Source organism: Grammomys surdaster, unplaced genomic scaffold (assembly GCF_004785775.1).
Source record: "Grammomys surdaster isolate TR1022 unplaced genomic scaffold, NIH_TR_1.0 63, whole genome shotgun sequence".
Lineage (NCBI taxonomy): Eukaryota > Metazoa > Chordata > Mammalia > Rodentia > Muridae > Grammomys > Grammomys surdaster.
In genome coordinates, this window is record NW_021604565.1 from 4666432 (window position 1) to 4682701 (window position 16270).

Genomic DNA, 16270 nt, shown 5'->3' on the forward strand with positions numbered 1-16270 from the left:
CTTTTCGGTTTGTGCCAACTGTTTCCTGTCACCTCAGGCTGTGGCAAACAACACATTTGCCTGTGAAAGTTCTTGACTAAGGCCCTCCCTCCTTCTGGTAGCTTTTGCACTGGGCCACTTCCAAATCAAGAAAAGTAAAGATAACATGTTTAAGCTGCCTTTCCACAGAGTCTCCATGTTAGTAATCTGTTAAACTCCACCTCCACAGTTACCTGGCAGTGGCCAGGTAGCCCTGCCCACTATAAAAGGGGCTGCTTGCCCCCTCCTCTCTCTCTTACTCTTGCTCTGTTGACCTGCTCTTGCAGGTTGTCCTCTTCCCTCCCTCCTTCCCTTCCCTCTCTCTCCACGTGGTCATGGCCGGCCTCTACTCTCTCTACTCCTCTCTCTCTCCTCTCGCTCTCCCTCTCTCTTAATAAGCTCTCCCTTGTTGAACCGTCTGGTCTGCTGTGATCTGTTACAAGCTTCTCATGAAAAACCTTTCACTCCAAGTACATTTTTTTTAAAAGAAACTAGTTATTAATCTTTTAAAATGAGGTCTAGTCTGTCCCACTGGTACATGAAATTCAGGCTGTTCTCTACAATGCTACCTGGAGCTGGGATGGAAGTTAAGATAAAAACCAGCAAAGCTTTGACAACTGATCACAATCTTCAGAGGTTTCCTTGAATAGACATTTTCTAGATGATGGCACCCATCTTTAATCACAGCACACTGCAGACAGAGGCAGGTGGATCTGTGAGTTCGAGGCCAGCCTGGTCTACAGAGTGAATTTCAGGACAGCCAGAGCTACACAGAGAAACTCTGTCTCGAAAACCAAAAAAAGAAAAAAAAAAAAAGAAAGAAATTTTTTCTAGCAAGAGAGAGCTGTCTAAGGAGCAGACTACAGAGCCATCATCAGCTTGAACTCAGGATTTAACTTTGAGTCATTTTGTTTTGCCACTTCCAAACACCCCTTCTCTCAGAACTCCTGTCTAGGCTGAGACTGGTCCTTAACAAAAGATTGTCCAGTTTCACTTTTAGAATGTTTGGGTAAGTTTTAAAAAAATTACTGATGGGGCCTATGAGATGGAAAGACACTTGCCATGAGCCTTAGTAACAGGAGTTCAAGCCCTGGTACCACATTGTACATGGAGTAAGCCAACTCCTGAAGTCCTCCTCTGACCTCTACACTCATGCCATGCCCACTCAGCACACACACACTAAATAAATAAATAAATAAATAAATAAATAAATAAATAGAAATTACAAATTAAAATTTTTATTTTATTTTGAGACAATGTTTCTTGTAGCCCAGGCTAGCTTTAACTTGCTATGTGGCCAAAATTAACCCTTGCCAACCTTTTTTTCCCCCAATATAATATTTTTATTTGGGAATTTCATACAATGCACTCCAATCATGCTCACTCCCCATTCCCCCCAGGTCCACCCTCCCACCTTTGTGCCCCCTCCCCAAATACACCAAGTTCAATGTGTTTTGTTCATATACTCAATGGAGCATGGTCAAACTCCCAGTGGCCAGTCACTTAAAGAAAACCTGAGTCCTTCCCCTCGCCCAACTCTCCCACCAGAGGCCATCAACTATGAAGAGCAACACTTGAGCATCTTTGTCACATTTTTAAGGACTCTCCTCAATGGCTTACTGTCTGGATTGTTTCTCTGTTTGGGGGAGGGACGTCACAGAACCTTCAGTGTCTCTCATTCTCAGTTGAGTCTGCAGTCATTGATTCCACTGCAAAAGAAGCTTCCTTGCCGATAGCAGCCAGCAGCAGCAGGGATCATGGATGTCCACCCAGCCTCTGGTGATAGAACGATCACGGACACCAACATTAACTCTCAATCCTCATGGCTCTACTTCCCAAATGTGCTAGCATTATAGGCTTGTGCCACTATGCTCCCACATTAACAAAATATCTACTCTCCCCAGGTAGGGCACAGACAACAGACCAGAGAGTTAATTAGGGATACCTGCAAGAGTATGGTGGTTACTTACAGGATCATGGGCAACTTACGAGTGGCTACACCACCTAAGAAGTCTCTTTTCACCAGCAACCATTAGCAGTTTACATATTTTTGGGGGTGGGGCTAAGGGTGGGAGGAGCAGGGCCTTGTGCATGTTAATTGGCCCAATCCTGTGCATGTTTCCTGCATGGAATTAGAGTTGCTGGCAGTTTAAAGGGGCAGAGTTCATGTTATGCCCAAAGACATCACTCAACAATCCTCTGTCCCTTCCCTGTATTCCAACATTCTTTCCATCCTATCTTCCACAATGTTTCCACAATGTTCCTGGGAGGGTGTTTAATCCACACTCCGTTTAGGTCTGAGCATTCAACCATCAGTTAGTCTTAGTGCCTTTACCAGTTATAGGTCTCTAAAGTCCCACTGCAAAGAAGCTTCTCTGATCAAGGATGGCAGCAGCAGCAATCTGTGGGCAAAACCATAAATGTTTAGAAGCAGTTTGATAGACTCATTATAACCATTAGCAAAACAGCAGCAACAGCTTCCCCACCAAGACCTATCACTTCCTCAGCTGTAGCTGACTGGCTTACAATACTGAATTTTCTTCTGAGAAGTAGGTCTTGAATTTAATTAGGAAGTACTGTTGTACCAGCATGCACATTGCCTGGTGAGTTTATAGTGTAGCACATAGCATATAGTAGCTTGAATAAAAATGCCTCCCCTAGGCTCATATATTTGAATACTTACTCCCCAGTTGGTGGAAGTGTTTTGTAAGGATTAGGGGGTGTGGCCTTCTTGTGGGCTATGAGGTTTCGAAACTCATTCCCAGTTAGTTCTCTTCTCTCTGCCTCTCGCTTGCGGATCACCATAACCGCTGAGCTACGGCTTCAGTCCATACCTGCTTGCCTGCTTTGATGCGCCCCACCATGGACTCACTCTCTGAGACTGTAACTTCCAATGAACTCTCTCCTCTGTATGTTGCTTTGGTCATGTCTCTTCATAGCAACCAAAAAGTAACTAAGACGCACGGTCTGCAGCCAAGTAACATTATTGGCCACAGCTTTCCTTTAGCCCCCTGTATGCACTTCCCAGCACTATACAAGCTAACTAACAGAGAAGAGTCTTCCAGCTCAGTCCCGGTTTGATTTCTTCATGTCAAGGCGAATGCTGTCTTTAGCAACAGGGTCTGACCATCTAGTGTTGCTGGGTAACCGGCAGCGATGCAGCAGCCTGTGCTGTCGGGAGCCTCAGGGGCCTCCTTGTCCAACAGCTAGTAGGGACCTCTGCCATCGGGATTTTCATTTAACAGTCTTCTGGTTTCTGGAATATCTGCTTCAATATTTACTAAAGTTTTATTTTTTCAAATATGTGGCTTATTGAGCCTGTTTATACACTGTCACCAGTGGCTGGAGCATCTCCACTCTGTGAATTCTGGTATAAGACGCACATTTTTTTTCATCCATGCAAGTACTTTTTTTTTTTTTTTAAGTTTTTTCGAGACAGAGTTTCTCTGTGTAGCCCTGGCTATCCTGGAACTCACTCTGTAGATCAGGCTGGCCTTGAACTCAGAAATCCGCCTGCCTCTGCCTCTCAAGTACTGGGATTAAAGGCATGCGCCACTACTGCCCGGCGCAAGGTACTTTTATTAAAAAGTTTAAACATGGTATTAATATTTCCAGACACAGACTATTTTAGGATTTTACTCCCCATCTTGGGTAGCATCTGCATTTTCCCAGACCATAATATTCCCAGGAATTTTACAGCCGTGCCTGCCTCTTGCATGTTTTGTAGAACATCTGTCCACCCTCATGCCTCTAAATGGCTTTTCACATCTTTCAGATACTATTCTATATCCGTGAAGCACTCAGTTTAGCATGTGGTGTCTGTGACAAAATCCTTTTGCAATGGGTGAAAAGGTCTCTGAAAGCCTACCCATCATTCCAAGCAAGGGCCGGTTGATTGCAGTACTAAGCAGCTAAATGATACTACAGAAAAGTGTTAATAAGGTCCAATAAGGCAGGAAAAAAAATCCACCCCTTGCATCAACTGCCTCCTCAAAAAAATCCATGTTGGGGGGCTAGAGAGATGGCTCAGCAGTTACGAACACTCGCTGCTCTTGCAGAGGATCTAGATGCAACTCCCAGTACCCACACTGGGCAGGCCAGGTTATAGTTACAATCACCTGTAACTCAAGTTAGGATCTAATGCCCTCTTCTGGCCTTTGTGGGCACCTGAATGCACATAGTGTGTGTGTGTGTGTGTGTGTGTGTGTCTGTCTGTCTGTCTGTCTGTGTGTGTGTCTGTGTGTGTGTCTGTGCGTGTGTGTCTGTGTATGTGTGTGTCTGTGTGTGTGTTCAAGGACACATTAAAGAGAGACATGCATATAAAATAAAAATAAATCTTAAACAACAGGGTTGGACCCAGTGGCATGGGGGAGAGGCACTGCCGTGAAGCCATCATATACCTCCCCATTTCCAAGAGCTGCCAGCCCATGTTGCTCTGCCTGGTCCGGAGCCAAGGGGGAGTAGGACCATGGTTCTGCATGCCAAAGTTACTATGCCTGCTAGTTGAATTGGTCCCCCAAGTTTGTCAGGCTCTGAGCTGTGGAGTAGTCATAGGGGGTTATTTACTGGAGTGTAGGCACTTATGTATAGCTACAAGCAGAACCCCTCCCAAGCAACAATTAAAACCCACCACCACCACCATCACCTTGACCACCACCACCACCACCATCATCGCCACCGATTTTTCTCTCCTGGGGAGAACTTCGTGAACTTCTTCTCCAGCTACCATTTGTAACTGTTATTTTTAATATAAGTAAATGTAGTAAATTAGTATGATGGTTGTATTTCTCTATCCTAGCTAGTTCCCAATAACAACAAAGAGAAACCAAGATTTATTTCCAAGCTTCAATTTCTGGGCAGTCTCTCTTAATCCCCTAATCTGGCTACCTCTTAGCCACCATGGTCCTAGTTGCTTTATGGCTTTCCATTCTGCTGAACTCTATGAACGTTTTACTTCCTCTTTTTCATGACAGATCTTAATCTCCCCCCCCACACCCCTTTCTCTTTTCCTAGCTAGTAGAACTTCTGCCCTATTCTCTCTTCTGCCCAGCCATTGGGTAATCAGCATTTATTCACAAGGCAAAGAATAAATGGTAAGAATTGTTTACACAAACTTGAGACAGGAGATTCTAGACATAAGTGTTACAGTGCTGTCTCTAGGTTGAGATGAGATATGAGGACAGAGAAATCAGCATTGGATAACATTTACACAGTGCACAAAACATTATGCATACAACCATTAACTGTTTACATATCCTTGGGAGGATATGTACATACCCATGAGCCTCTGCTGTCTCTATGATAGAGCACTAATGGGCCTAATCTTGTGTGGGTCTCTTGCAGATAATTATAGCTGCAGAGAGCTTAAGGGGCAATGCCTGTGTCATTCCTTGGGAATAGTATTGCACAACACAGATCCAGCAAATATGTTTCTGACAGACAATGGCCATTGCCACATTCACAAGCTCCAAAGGTTTCTTGCACAGGCAAAGTCTTTTGCTAGACAAACAGCCTGGCACCTGCCATTGGCACCATGAGCAATTCATTTTTCTGGGTTCTCAGACTCTCTTTTTCCTGTATTTCTGTCCTCCTCTGCTGGTCCTGAGGTCAGAGGGCAACACACCAACAGTTTACAGGATCTCAGTTCCAAATTCTTCTCCAAGGATCAAAGACAAGACTCAAATACTTCTTGATAACTGCCAAAGGTGAGTGAGTGGATGGGGGCCAAGATGAGTCAGGAATGGATAGGGCTGGAAGCCTGACAGCCCCACCCCCACCCCGTAACTCTGGAATGGGCAGCAGCACATTCGTAAAAAATTTTGATCTGAAAATGACAGAAGTGACCTTGACCCAGCAATAAAGAAATGAGTTCTGAGGCATACTGCAACATGGAAACTTGACAATAAGGTTTCATGAGAAAGAATCTGGTCCCCAAATCCTATGGGCTTCATGACTCTCTGAAGGGTGTAGAGTGGGCAAGTCTGTAGAGAGGAACTGGGTCGTTGGGAGTCTAGGTTTCTGAGAGTGAGGATGGGGATGAGGGGAGCCTGATTCAAGGGCTTGGGGGTTGGATTTGAGCATGTGCTATGGCTGGATTATGACAGTGATGTCATGACTCTGAGAATACACGGAAAGCCATAAAACAACCACAAACAACTGAATTCTGGAGTTCTTGTGGGTGCATTTTGTCATTTGTAGCATGTTGCAATGGAGTATGTAATGTTAGGAATGGAGAGAGCCAGGGTGCACCTGGTTAAATGAACCGTCCTATCCTTTCCTATCTCTGTAGATTCTGAGAGTGGTGGAGGGACCCAACCACCAGAAAAGAGTTGGTCTCAGGCCTCTTTGGAACCCTACCACAGGAACATCTCAGCACACGGAACTATACGCAGCTCTACCCTGGAGCTCAGAAGTCCCCTCTAAATGCACAGGTGTTTCCTGGCTATCATTCCCAAGACTGTGCACTAACTCTCTGAATATGTTTTCTTTGGTTAACTTCCTTTTGAGTTATAGAAACACACAGTGCAGGGCTGTAGGACCCTGAAGGGCTGCAATGCCCTGGCTGAGCCTTTCCGTATGCTACTGTCTACTAAGTAACATTCTGTGGCTCCTCTAGGATCAAAACATCCTGACTAAGGCATGGTGCCCCAGGAAGGGAATTTATACTTGACATCCTATTGCCCCTTCAGTTGAGTTCCTGTTTTTACCTGAGTTTGTATTTTTCCTTCCCTGGCTTGGAAACCTGCTCAGTATTGAACCTGCTCAGTATTGAAAACTTCGACATTCTCTCATAACGGATGACCGGAGTCTTGAGTATTTCTTTAATCTCCCAGTCCTACGCCCGAGCTCGGTACTGCAGGCAGCCGGAGCTGTCACAGGGCTGTAGCTCACAGGTGGGTGTGGATCCTGTTGGGTTGTGTTGTGGTTCCCGCATGTCTGCCACCCTAGGCGGCTGGAACCACAACTCCGGGGAGCAGAAGCACAGAAATTTGACTGAGTTTCCTCTACGCTCTGCCGGGCAGATGCTGAGCTATGAGAAGTGTGGAAAGGTCTCACCCTGAAGTCCCTCGGGGGCAGAGCTCCTGGTTTGGGGGTTTCTGGGCCAAAGCAGCTAACCAGGAGACCAGTGGTCTTTGTCCTTGGGCTCCCAGTGGTGTCTGGGAGCCATGGAAGAACTGAGACAGAGTGGGAATACGGGCTGGACCGCCCGCAGCCAAGAGGAGAAGCTCCAGCGGCACTCCACGGGTAGGAGATTCTTGGTTACTGGCACTCGCTTGGCTGGGTCAGCTAATTTGCTCGAGTTGGTGGCCTCCCTGGTGGGAACATAGAGAAGTCTTCTAGCGGGAGATTAAGTAGCGACTCAGTAGTCAAAGGCCCCCTCCACGGTTCTCCATGGAGGGCCTCAAAGAGGAAGTCCATGGTTTTAAAAGGTTTATTGTCATGGTGGAAAGTGGATGTGGCTGTACTCCCCCTGGTCCTCAGGGTGGGCCTGAGTTAAATAGGGAGGGAGGAGGGTCTGGGAGGACTGATTAATTAGCTAAGCCCTCTGGCCTTTAGGTATCTCATTAATATGGAGATCTCTCTCAAGGCCCTGAGGCCTACAGTCACACCCTCTACCTGTGCTAGCTGACACAGGCCTCTCTTTAGGAGGGGCTATAGGAGCATTGCCCTACGTGACTGAAAGGCACGGATCAATGGAGGTCTTCAGCCTCGTGTCAGGAGCCTGGAGTCTGGGAACAAGGCTGAACATCTACCATCCCACTAGGGTCTGGGGTTCAAGGCCTGTGCTCGACCAGGAACCAAGCTATCCTTTCACGGTCCCACAACACAGGACAAGAAAATTCTGATGACTTTGGTTCTAGCTGCCTGTTCGGGTCAGTCAACAGGGTCTCCAGCGCAGGAGTGAGGATGCACGCTTCCAATTCCCGCTGTGTCCTTCACTGTACCCCGCTTACTGGAGCTCCAATGTTGAGGCGCCACTTTGTAGCAACCTGTTCTGCTGCTCCGGTCCACGGGTCAGGGCCTAGCAAGAGAGAGAGTGGGGACGGAGACGCGAAGAATGGAGACAAGACAGGGAGTCTGATCAAGTCTCTCAAGTCTCTTTATTGGAAGGAACTCCTGGGTATTTATACCCTTTACCACGTGCCTTGCCCTCTTGGACAAGCACAGCTGAAGGCACTACGTCATGTGCCTTGCAGCGTGGATATCACGTGCGCCTTGCAGCTGGTGGCACTAAACAGCAAAACAAGATATGTGAGAAAAACAAGATGTTTATCAGAGTGTGCTCAGCTGTTTCGGGCTGTTGAAAACAAGTCTCTTGTCAGGGTATATGGCCTGAGATGGCTGCAAAGATGACAGCCGCTTTCGGCTAGGAGTCGGCTCCCAACATTTGGTGAGTTCCCACTGCAAAGCTGGAGCACAGTTTGTCAGTCCCCTCTATCCCCAGCATCATTAACACACGAGTCTCATCTTTGAGATCTTGGGATTGGCAAGGCATAAGCAGGCTTCTCTAAGTTAAGAAACCATGAAAAGGATGCTGTGTTGGGACCAAACCTCCTTCTGACTCTCGGCTGCTTCACCTTCTTTTTCCTCCATGTCTGCAGATGCTTCCCCAGAATGACTGATGGGTAGAAGAAACGGTTACACCAAGGCTAGAGGACAGGGACAGAAGTGAATGAATCATCTCCAGGTGGAGCCTGGACCTGCTCCATCTTTCTTCTTTCCAGCAACAACAAAAGCAATTCCAAGGACAATGCGAGCAAACACACTAGTGACGTCAGAGACATCATTACCACAGGACAATGTCCACAATAGAGTATTCCTACAAGGGGGGGGGGGGGTACTTCATTGCATTTGATCTCAATATTTGTAACTTTGTCTGTAGGGGACTAGTACATTTTTCACCGATATCACAAAATAGCTAATGCAAGATTGAAATAGCACATCTAGCTATAGCTACAGCCTATGAAAAATAGCAGAAGTATGTTTTGGAAAAATATCACCTTGAAACACAGAAAGCTCGAGAGCCTTGGCCCAAGAAATCCCTCCTAAGGGAGCATCCCCAAAGACCTAAGGATCACCTGTTGACCAGGAGCAAGGTTTGGTTCCAAGCACCTACACAGTAGCTACCAACTCTCTGTGATTCCAGTTCTAGGCAGATCTGAAACAGTATTCTTATTGCCTCTGGCACCAGCCATGCATGTGGTACACATACATACACACATATATACATACATGTAGGCAAAACATACATATACCTACACACAAAAAATATATCTTGTTTTTTTTTTGTTTGTTTGTTTGTTTAAGACCGGGTTTCTCTGTGTAGTCCTGACTGTCCTGGAACTCACTTTGTAGACCAGGTTGGCCTCAAACTCAGAGATCTGCCCGCCTCTGCTTCCCAAGTGCTGGGATCAAAGGCGTGAAACAGCACTACCTGCTATCTTTTTATTTTTTAAATTCAGTTCCTTGGTCATACTGGTCATATTTAATTCGGTTATGTCTAGTAATCCTCATTTCTGAAAACATACTCTCAAGAAAGGAGTAATTAAGCTCAAGAAAGAAATACTTCATACTAAGTTTTCAAAAGCTATCTTTTCAGTCTCCTTATTTCTTCAACAGAGTTTTCACTCTAGCAAGACTACAAGAATGAAATTCCAGCTGGAGAGATGGTACAGCCATTAAGGGCACAGACTTCTCTTGAAGAGGACAGGGCTTTGGTTCCCACCACCCACGTTGGATACTTCAAAATTCCCTCTAACTCCAGTTCTCGGGGATCCAATACTCATGCCACAGCCACTCACGTGTGTATTCACACACAGACACAGACTTACATATATACAATTAAATGAAAATGGGGCTGGAGCCTTGACTCGGTGTAGGGGACCTGGGTTCAATCTTAGCACCCAAATGTGACTCCCAAACATCTTACTAAAATCCCAGGAGATCTTGTGCCCTCTTCTGATATCTGATGACATTAGGCAGGCTTGTGGCTCATGCACACACACACACACAGAGAGAGAGAGAGAGAGAGAGAGAGAGAGAGAGAGAGAGAGAGAGAGAGAGAGAATGAATTTAAGCCGGGCGGTGGTGGTGCATGCCTTTAATCCCAGCACTTGGGAGGCAGAGGCAGGTGGATTTCGAACTCTTAATCCCAGCACTTGGGAGGCAGAGGCAGGTGGATTTCGGAGTTCGAGGCCAGCCTGGTCTACAGAGTGAGTTCCAGGACAGCCAGGACTACACAGAGAAACCCTGTCTCGAAAAAAACAAAAACAAAAACAAAAAACCAAAACAAATAATTAAAATTTAAAATTAAATTTTAACTTGAGACATTTACGCTGTTGTTACTTCCAGGATCTAAAAGTCCTTTCTGAAGCGATGAGACTGACTTGCGTCTAACCTACCTGGCTTTGGAATTCAACTATTAATTTTCTCTAAGTGGCGTGTGTCTGGATGTAAATGTGTTCCACGAATCCTGGCGTTGGAAAATTAACCTAGGGCCTGTGAGGTGGCTCGGCAGGCGCAGGCACTTGCTACCAAGATGCACCGGAAAGCAGAGGACAGGCTCTGGCAGGTTGCTTCGCACATGCACACCACATAGATAAAAGTTCTTTTTCTCTAAAAACAAACAAACAAGATAAAACAACAACAACAAAAACCTAAGCCAACAGCAGTAGAATCTGTTCACAATTAGGGTCTGCAAAGCTGGGTGAACTGTTACACTACACAATGCCAGAATCCCCTCCTGGAATACAGGAATCCATGTTCTAACTCGGTCCAGGTGGAAGGTGGCCTTTCAGTCATGGATGGGAACAACTTTTCCGAGACAGGAGTGACAAGTGTCTTAAACGCCCAACTTGCCAGCAGTAGCGTGCTTTCCACCTGCACTAAGGCTGTCCTGAGCATCTGTTGCACTCTACGCTCCTTCTAGCCGGCGCTGGTGTGGCTGGGGTGTGCATCCTTGGCAGCATCTTTGCTGTGCAGTGGCTGGGAGTGGCCGGCGCTAAAGGCAGCGCACAGACAGACTCTTGCCGAGGCTCCTTTCTGCCTGCCTGGGCGGGCGGGCGCGGGAGCAGAGCCAGTCAAACCTTGTTTTTGCTGTGAACAAAAGCCGCACTTCCAGTTGTGGCGCCAAATTCTAGTTCGCCCTACAGAATATCTGGCAGCTCCAGGCTAGGCTGGGAAGCCAGGCTGGCTGGCTGCGCCCCGCTTGTTTACCGGCCGCTCCGTTACTGGCAGACGCGAGGTGCCCCCAAAACCCGGACACGGAGCAGCTGCCGGGAAGAGCAGCAGAAAAGAGAGAGCAGAAAGAATCCACAATACCACCTCATCCATCAGCCAGTCAGAAGTTGCCCCGGTGCCTCACGACTTCTTGTCACCAGCTTCGATTGCAAACTGTGTTTCCTTATCTCCAGGCAGGGCCAGAGATGACCATTAAAGTCCTCAATACCCTACTAAGTGCTCAGAGGTCACACAAAGGTGAAAGAAACGGACTGGACGAATGCTTTGCTTCATCTGTGTCAGAGGTGCGGATTATTTCCTGCCGATTCTCAGAGCCAAAATGCCGTTATCGAGGGCTTTTAAAACATAGAATTGTCCTTGCCCTGAGTCTCCAGTACCTCAGCATAGCAAGGACAGCCCTCAAGATGCTCTCTGTAAAGTGAAAGACCAAGATGGAGCTTGTGCACATCAGACTACCAGATGGATGCCTGGTGGATGCAGGAGCATTTAGCCTGGAGAGAAAAATCCAGTGACTTTGAGGCTGCCATTTTCTGAGCAGGAAGCAAAAGAGGTCAGAGCTTGTAGGGCTCACCTGAACACTGTCACTGTTCCTGCACTCCTGCACATGTAGTTGTGTGACACCTCTCCAAAGTGCCCAGAAATACAATCCACCCAGAATCCCTGTGAAGGGTTAGTGTGAAAACCCATGCAAGGTGCCTGACATTTAGTGAGCACACAATAAACAAATGTGGTGTGTCAAATTATGGGCAAGAATCTTCTAGAGATATAGTATGGTGAGGAGAAGCTCAGGCTGGGGAGATAAGTCGTCTGTCAAGTATGGTGCTTGCCTTACAACATAATGACGTGAATTTGATTCCCAGAACTCATCCTGCAATACCAGGGTTTGGAGGAAGAGACAAGTGGAACCCTGGGAGTCACCGGCCAACCTAACTCACTAGATGAGACCCTTCAGTAAGAAACCCTCCTTGACACCCACAAATACACAGAGAGGCTCCAGGGCAGTTTGCCTTGCACAGGATGAACCTTGGCACTGATTTTGTTCCTGGGCATATCAAAAACAGTCTTTGTGGATTCCTAGTGTGTTCTTAGATCTCTCTGTGCCTTGCTCTCTTTGTGTAAAATGAGTGTCATAACAGCACCCGTCCAAAGGACCATCAAGAGCATCGGCTGTGACAACTCATCCAAAGAGACTGGCACATGGCAGCATTTAATAAATGTCAACAACTGTTATTATTGCTTTCGGCATCTGGTCGATGATCCTTCAAGCATTTATTACTTGGTAGAAGAAGATGTTCTTCTAACTGCATCATTTTGGACCAGGAGGAAAATGACTTTCACACAGTACTTCCCTGTCTTCTGTTCTTCTGAGAGAAAGGTAGGTCCTCTAAACTTGTGATGTCCTTTCACACTCTTCCAGAACTCTCCAGTCTGGTGGAAACTGGACCCAGCCTCTCCTTTCAGTCGTATAAGTTCACTGTAGACCCCTAGGCACTTGTAAGAACACAGAGAGATCCTATATATTCCTTAGCTACCAAAGGGCCATCCTGCATAACTCTAGGACAGTATTGTAAACAGGACTTCGGCATTCATACAGATTACTTTATTAAGACTTCTTCAGCTTAACCTGCAGAGAGGGCGTGGGGGAATAATTCCATGTGGTTCTCCTGCATAGGCTGATCATGTCATCACCAGGTCAGAATGCAAGCCAGCGACGGTCCACGGCTTTTTTGCCTGACATACTTCTGAACCCATGGGTTTTACTGACTTACAGCCCATGTCCTGTAAAGCATTTTTCTCGTGGGTTAAAAACTTGCTAAGAACTTACTTAGTCCTTCATAAATAAATTCCAGTGAGAGGTAACTGTAGAATAGGTCAACTCCCCAGATATTTGCATTCTTGAGGATGGTAGCAATGTTTCTATTTGGGGGAGAATAACAGAAAACAAGGTGAGGAAAACTGGGCCTAGAATTGCCACTCCATTTTAAATGTACATGAAAAGTGGGTGCAGCTGGCCAGTAACGGCACACGCATTTAATCCCAGCACTGGAGACAGAGACAAGCAGGTCTCTGTGGAGACCAGCCTCGTCAACAGAGGGAGTTCCAGGACAACCAGGCTACCCAGAGAAACCCTGTCTCAGAAACACAAACAAAACAAAACTTTACATAGAAATAAGTCCTAAAGTAAGTGGAATTCTCTGATGAAATTTGACACATACACTCAGAGGCACACATGCATGCATGCACATGCCTTAGAACTGAGAAACCTTTCAGAACTGTCCACTCTTCACTCAACCACAATCCACTGCAGTAAATAAGAAGCCTCCTTTCTGCCACTGGAGCCCTGGATCTTATTTCTTCTCCTTCTAAATAGCCCAGGGCAGAAGTTCAACTTCTGTCAAAGCCCAGGCTCGCAGTTGCTGGGGAGAGCCACAGCCTTCCAGTGAGGATGGTCTGCACATTCTTTCTAAGCTGCAGAGAGCATACGCTGGAGGCCTGGTGGAATATGGGGCCAAGATGCATTTTCTTTACAAACCTCGGCATTATCAAACTGTGTGATATTCCAAACATTCCCTCGTAAACACATTTTTTGTGAGGCCAGTAACTATTGAGTATTGACGAATATAGGAGGCTGGAAGGTAGAAGAAACTTTGGCACTGGATGGCTTTGTAATCACTTCTCTTGTGGTAAGGAACAGAACTAAAACTCAGGTCACTGGTTTCCTCTGAACCACTGGGAAATAGGTAATGGCGAGTCATGGTGAAAAGAAAGGCACAAAGAAGAGACGGTGCACTTGACTCAATGTTCTTGAATGTTAAAAGCGGGGTTTCTGCCCCGGGAATGCCAGCAGCTTCACACAACTTGTTAGAGTGGAGATTTTGCAATTCTACTCCACATCTCAGAACCAAAACCTTAATGTTCTGTGGAGACCCTTTGAGGCTGCTTGGCAGGAATCAGACATTGGCCAAGGACAAGGAAATGGGCTTTAGGCAGGAATTTGACTTTGGGCCATGACAAGGAAATAAGTTCTGGCAAGAGTCTATTTTTAGGCTAAAACAGAGAAGTAATTTCAGGCAGTAATCCAAGTCTTAGGCTAAAACAAAGAAGTAGGCCTCAGGCATGAATATGACTGTGGGCTAGGACAAGGAAGTAGGCTCAGATATTTTTGTCATCCAGATGAGCCCTTAGAAACAGCAAGAGTGATCTTGGGGTGATCACCTGACTCTGTATATTGCCTTGTTTGTTCCTTGACTGTTTGTTTCTATTGTATTGTTGGTTCCCCAACCTAGAACTGACCTAAATATGTGCATGTAATTAAAAGGGCTTAAAAGAAAAGTTGAATTAAAGAAACCTGCCTTCAGCCTCAGAACTGGCTGGGGTCATGCTGCAATTTTGTCTAATCGTCTCTTTTCTTTTAATCCTCACTCCTGCGCTGGAGAATCGGTTGACAGACTGAGCGGGCTTGATCAATGTTCATACATAAGTTAGGGCTAATCTTCAGATTGGAAACACCAGAAGAACTGGCACTTTAACCAGCTAGTTCCTAGTTTCCACCACATGAGGAGGCAGAGTTCCCAAGCTCTCCCTGGCACCCCACACCTTTGCTTTCAAGGCTACCTCCCCTGCCACACACACACACACACACACACACTTTCTTTTTTGGGTGGGGGTGGGGGGGTTGAGACAGGGTTTCTCTGTGTAGTCCTGGCTGTCCTGGAACTCACTCTGTAGACCAGGCTGGCCTCGAACTCAGAAATCCGCCTGCCTCTGCCTCCCAAGTGCTGGGATTAAAGGCATGCGCCACCACCGCCCAGCTCACACACACTTTCTTATATCTCATTTTCTGCTACATCTCCAAGGCCCCATCAGACAAACATTCCTTGACTCCCTTTGGCTGTTGACATTCCACTTCTGTGATAAATATCTTGAGAAAAAAGGAAGGGACTGGAGAAATGCTTCTGCTGGTACAGTGCACTCTGTGCAAGTGTGGGAACCTGTGTTGGATCTGTAGGACCCACATAGACTCTGGGCATAGCTGCATGCATCTACCACCCCAGTACTAGAGGGGCCAGAGGAGACAGGTGGATCCCTGGAGCTTAGTAGCAACCAACATAACAAATCACTGAGCACCTGGTTCGGTGAAAGACCTTGTCCTAAAAACTGAGATGGAGAGTGATCAAGAAGACAGGCAATGACATCTACCCATCATCCACATGCATGAGCACATATGTGCATGTACACCCCAAGGACATGTATACCAACACACATAAACATGTCCATAAACCACATGAACATACACATGCACAAAATAAGAAAATCAAATCTTACCTGTCAGTTTTGAAGCTTGCAGTCTACAGTGGGCTGGCTGCACTGCAACGGACTGTGGTGAAACAGAACACCGTGGGAGAGGGGTATGGTGGAACAGAGCAGAGTTGCTTACCTCTAGGCAGCCATGAAAGAGGAGAGGGCACTGGAGAGGAAGAGGGTGAAGGAAAGGGGGAAGGAGAAAGAGGGAGAGGAGGGGTGAATACAGTGGGAAGACTATGTACCTTTAAAGTCAGGCTTATGCCCATGAATCCATCATTGGATTAATCCATTGACTAGGCAGTACCCTCGTGATCTAATCGACTACCCCAAAGTCTTGCTCATAAACAGCATTTTGGAGACTGTGATGATAATATGGATTGTCAATTTGACGATCTGGAGTCACCTAAGAGGTATATCTCTAGACATGTCTCTGAGAGACGTCAGAAGACCCACTTTAAATGTGGGTGGCACCATTTCATGAGATGGGGTCTAGACTTAATAAAAAGGAGACCTGAGTCGCAGCATTCCTGTCTGTCTGTCTGTCTCTGTATGTGTCTGTCTCTCTCTGTTTCTGTCTCTCTGACTCTGTATATGTCTTTCTATCTCTAACTCTGTCTCTCTCCATTCCTGTCTCTGTGTGTGTCTCTGTCTCGCTGTCTCTCTCCGTTCCTGTCTCTGTGTGTGTCTCTGTCTCGCTGTCTCTCTC